Raw genomic sequence first — 6,000 nt, forward strand, 5'->3', positions numbered from 1 at the left:
TGAACACTGTATTGGTGTGCTCTGCTGAAATATAGGCTGAGAGCACACCAAGGTGCTGTATTCTCATAAACAAGAGCTGGTGGTTTAATTTAAGTGCTGGTACAGAGGTTCAGCAAACACGAACGCAAATTAAGCACTGCGTACAAAAATCAACCTAATGGCCAAAGAGCATGACCACGCATTATGTGGGGACAGATTGAAGAGAGCAGGCAGAAATTATGTTGGACACACACCTGTTCAATACAAGGAATCCTACCTGTGTGGCCTAAGGAAATTATACTGGACAGTCTCTTTTTAGGGGCCAAAAGAAGAAGCTTAAACACTACAGTTGCAAACTACAATGACCTCCAAATACCTTCCCCTACCTCCATTGACTGTTCCTGAGGAACGTCTCTATTGGGTCCTTGATGACTCCTTTCAGAGGGATCAGTGTACAAAAATAGGCACATAGCATCTCTTGTGGGAGCAAGAGATGCTAGAGATAGCATATCTCAAGTGGGCAGTCATAGAGGCCAAGCAGCATAGACATCACTGGGGAGAGCATTTGTTTAATTTCTGACCCTGGTTGTCCCCTAGATGGTGCCACTCCCAGCAGCAGTACAGACTTTAGCACTTTGGAATTCATAAAAATCCTGTGGATTGTTTTTAGCTAAATCAATATATCAATCTGCCAGTTCCTTTATATACACTAGGAGGTTGGCAAATCTTAACTTCGTCTTGAGTACTTGGAGCATAATTAGACGGTTTGAGAAGAGTAAAGAACAAGACCCATTCAAGAAACACAACTGCATGATAGAGACTATTTCATAACAATACTCAATATGAGTTGGTTACAACTGTTTTAATACTTTTCGGGCCACTCTTATGTACCTGAGTTTGACACCCCACTAATAAGATGTTGCAAGGTTTGCAAGCCTATATTCTTCATAATTGATTTTTGTGGAATATGAGTTTAAGTTGTTTAGTGTATATTGCTTAGGTGCTCCTGTTACCCCTTTTGCTTCAGATTTACATGAAAGGGACAATAGATTACTGACCATCAAAGTAATATTTTTATGGGCCTTTACACAGGCTTGTACAATCAGATTTTTGATAGGTATTCCTCAATGATTCCCTGAATTAATTTCATATTCTGTCTTAAAATTATATTTTCCTTACCAAGGCCACTGTATTGCATTTCTTTGTTTTAAGTATTCTGGCATTGTCTTAGTTTGTCTATGGCAGAAATAATGTTTTGGGATCATTTGCCATACATAATTCTGGGTAGACCTGACAGCCTTAGGGTGGTCTTCTCCTCATCTCTTTGCCTGACTCCTTCCATTTACTGACCTCTGTATGCTGGATTTGGGACCCTGTGCACTTTACCACTGCAAACAAGTGCTAACATGCTTGTGTTCTCTCCCCTAAAACATGGTAATATTGCCTTATACCCATATGGCATACTTAATTTACCTATAAATCTCTACTAAAGTGCATTACTTGTGCCCAGGGCCTGTTAATTAAATGCTACTACTGGGCCTGCAGCACTTATCATGTAGCTCCTTAACCATGTCTCAGGTCTGCCATTGCAGAGCCTGTGTGTGCAGTTTTAAACTACCATTTTGACCTGGCTGGTTAACCTATTGTCAGGCCTAAACCTTCCCTTTTTATACCTATTAGTCACCACTAAGGTGGGCCCTACATGTCCCCTAGGACAGGGTGCAATGTATGTAAAAGGGAGGGCAAGTACTTTTAAGTTTTAGGTGCGCTGATCGTTGGAAAACTCACACATTTGTGCTTCAATACTTCAAGGCCTATCTCTCCAATAGGATGACATTGGGATTACCTTATTACATTTTATATGTGTAATTTCCAATCTGGAAGAGACATGTTTGTCAAGTTGGTGTCTCAGGACTCCCGATTTAAAATCACAACTTATGATGAGGTCGGATATTAAATTGCATTAAAAGCCACTTTGAGAAAGTTTAAATTTTCTTACTTTAGCCAATGGTGCCTACTGCCTGTCTCGAAAACATGTCTGGGGTGTGGTGACAGCTGGGCTTTTCCTTTCCTTCTAGACACCCACACACAAGGGGAGCTTAGGTGTGACTGATAAGCCATCAATATCCTGATTGGCCATCCTGGATAGTGTGGGTGTGAGGGACTGACACACTTGAAAGGGCAGTGTCCTGCAACACAAAAAGCTGTATACCCCCTTGTACTGCATCTGGGGCCAGGTCAGGAGGGAGGGCCTCTGTGTACTTCAAGGGCCCTTCTTTGAAGTCTTCCCACTTCAAAGGCACAACTGGGTATAAGTACTGGACCTCTGACACCACCAACTCAGTACACTTCTGGACCTGTTGATACGCTTCCAGGAAGAAGGACTGCTGTGCTGCTACAAGGACTGCCACTCTGCTGAGCTTCTACTCTACTGGACTCCTGCTTTGCTGAGCTGACCTGCTACCTGCTGCACTACTGCCTGGGAGTGAGAAGAACTGGACCGATATATTTCCATCCCAGAATCAAAGTTAATCCAAGAACCTACTAGCTTGCCTCGTATTTTCTAGAGTCTCAGGGACACAAAAGACTTCCAACACTCCTGGTGGAGCTCCTGGACCAATATTTAATGGGACTTACCTGGGACTATATCCAACCCATACAACATCACAGTTGGCCTAACCGTTTGGATTTAACCTGTCTAGCTTGACTAGATGGCCCTGGTTGGTTGGTGCTTTATGCTTCTGAGCACTACCGTGCATTTTAATGTTTAAAAATGCATATCTTGGCTTCTACTTTTTGGATTTTTGTCATTTTGGTCTTGTATTACTCATAACATTAAAATCTATTTTTCTAACCAGATTATGTGGCATTTTTGTGGTGTTATCAGTGTTTTAATGTTTAAAGTGTTGCACAAATGATTTACACATTGCCTCTTAAGTTAAGCCTGACTGCTCTGTGCCAAGCTTCCAGAGGGTGAGTGTAGGTTAATTTATGGTGTGTATCTGACTTACTCTGATTAGGATTGTGGCTCCTGCTTGGACAGGGTGCATACTTCTGCCAACCAGACACCCAGTTTCTGACAATCTCCATGACTATCACTTTGATATGTTGCTTTTTTGGTTAGAAATGTTTCTACTCATTGTCTCCTCATAAGCAGGTGGGTAAGGTTTACTATTCCTTGAGCTACTGTTTAGCCCAGTAATCTGGTCTCAGCATCCAGAGGGTATTCTCAAAGGGGTTAGAAAGAGGTACTCTGTATAGGGCCCGAATTTCAGTATGTCTCTTTTGCTGACACTTACATTAGAGATACTTGTGTGTGCCTCATACCTTCATTAGGATAAAGAGTGTCATTCATTTAGGTTTGGGATAATGGTACTTTGGGCAGCTGAAAATAGAAATGTTGCATTTCTGCTATAAAGTACACTGCATGGTATTCAGCATATTTTGGGCCTGTGAATTAATTGTGGTTCAGTGAATAAATCATGTTCTTTCTTCAGTACCCTTTAGGAATAAGGACTAAGATGAGGAAGGAGAATATAAGGATAATGACAATTTTACATATCTCTAATCTTCATTACCATTAGTCTGTCTGCTTCATCATGTTCCGAATGCCTCCCTCCACACAAAAATTGGGTGGCTATTGTCATCATCATGTTTGGGATGCATTCCAAAGGCATTCAGTGGTGGTTATTTACCAAGGTTTTGCACATGGCGCAAAACAGGGTAAAGCATTGCATTAATTTACCTACAATTGCAAAAACCTGCAGGCAAAGCACAAAACTGCACTGCACCACAAAAGCACGTTCACAATCTTTAGCAAATAACACTGAGTTTTCTTTTTTAATCAGCCTGGCATAGTTTGCACTATAAATTTAATTTAAAGACTAGTATATTACTAACTTGGGGTGGAGTCCATCTAATGAGGATGGAATTTTATGAAGAGTAGTAATATGAGGAGTAATACAAATTATCAGTAATAAATATTGGTATTACATTCAGTTAACAAATATAAACATGACCCCAAGACGTATCTTTGTAGAATGCTGTTTTGGCATATTAAACTGTTGTTATGTTGATCAGACCAGAGTTGTGTATTGGTACAGAACACCTTTTCATGCCAGTTTGTGTATTTGTTTGTTAGTTTGCATTAGGTATTGAAGTTTGTGCAGATTGCAATATCATTATAATGTTCCATTTTTAAATTCTGAAAAAAAACTAATGATCATGGTTCAGTTTGACTCCAAATAAATTGGCATAGAAGAAAATTTAAAAGATAACCAGTGACTACTTCAAAACTTTGTCTCTGCCACTAGCAGGAAAGGCAATGAGAAGAATTTAAAAACAGCTGTTATGCATTTTTGATATGTATGCAAAGATGCATGAGAAAGGTATTAAACTGGCCTCATATATACATTAGAATGGGATAATTCAGAATCCTGCCAAGCTACATTAGAGTAATTGGTCATATTTTTTCTGTCTGCTATTTTCGTCTGCAATCGGATTCAAGTGCCATTTTAGATATGAACATCAACAACAGAACAAAATTGTAGCATAGACAATAATATGTGTTTCTTCCAGTTGTTCATAAAGGATGAGTATGCACTGTTTCTTTGCATTTTTTAAGAAAACCCTAGGAAAAAAGACACAATGAAACATTTGTTTCTCACACTGGAGTTATATAGTACTAATACACACATGTTAACCTACATTGAGGTTATAATACATTAAATATTTACATGCACATTAAAAAATTACAGCACAATAACAATGGCATTGCATTCCATTTAATTTTTTCAGATCATAAACTCTCACATTAACGTACACAGGCAAAGTAGCACTTTCTAATTTCATCTAATGAATGGCAGTCACACAATTTAAAAAACGTAATAAAATCATTACCACTATAAACATTTAAAGAGAAAGAAACTCCATGTAATTCTTTACCAGCTCCTCACAGCTCTTCCGGGAAAAGCCCAACAGCGCTGCAACTGAATGTACCATGTGACTGGACCTGCTGTAAGGGTTTCAAAATGTTTTAAACCCTTGAAAGGCCAAATGCCTAAAAAAAATGTAGGCCTCAAATGAAGGAAAATATGTTCAGAATGGACCTATTCCTCAATGTACAGCATAAGAGGAAAAGGCCTGATTGCAGACTTTGACATTCTTAACAGAGAATTCCATAGCAAAAAAGGTTTTGAATACTTTTTTTGAACATCCACAAGGTCAACGTTTCTCACCGACATGTACAGAAGGTAGCAGGTCTAAATATTATCTACTACCAGCAGGAAGATATGGCACATATAGTTTCTTGGGGAATGGAGGAACATTTTTGTATTTTCTGGCTACTCACAGTGGCTTTGTCAGTGAATGAAGGCTGTTTAGAAGACTCCAGAGACTATTAGGAGAGCAATATCAAACATTCAGTAGAACAACATAATGCAGATTTTGGTGACTATTGGATGGATAATGGATTGAATATACTGAACACAACAAAATTTGAATTTGGCTGCTAGGACCCTTTTGCAGTATGCTAGAGAAAGGAATGCAGAGAAAGGGATCAAAACACACTTAAAGAGATTTTAGTCCTGAAAAAAGAGTGGAAGAAATCCTACTTAAATATTGATCTGTAAACCAAGTGTGAACTGAGATCACCCTAGAGGGAGAGAACTACAACAATCCTTCGTTTTTTAGATAGAAGTATGTAATTTAACTCTGAGTGCATCTCAGAGTGTGATCTAAACTCTGGCTGCCCGTTGTACAGTAGATCTGGATACAACTGTGCCTCATTGGTGAGTTGCTGTATTTAGATGTGTCTTCCAGCCGACAGTTTTAACAGAGACTCTATGTGAAGTAAAAATGCTAGGGGAAATAATTAACCCTTTGGGGACTTCAACATGTTAAGGACAGGGAAAGACTAAGTTAAGTACATGCAAAGTTTGACCATATCAAAGGATTCTGAGAGAACTGGTAAACAAGCACCTTTGTGCCCATTTTGTACAGTGTATTGAGCACACTGACCAA

This window comes from Pleurodeles waltl, chromosome 12 (assembly GCF_031143425.1).
Source record: "Pleurodeles waltl isolate 20211129_DDA chromosome 12, aPleWal1.hap1.20221129, whole genome shotgun sequence".
NCBI lineage: Eukaryota > Metazoa > Chordata > Amphibia > Caudata > Salamandridae > Pleurodeles > Pleurodeles waltl.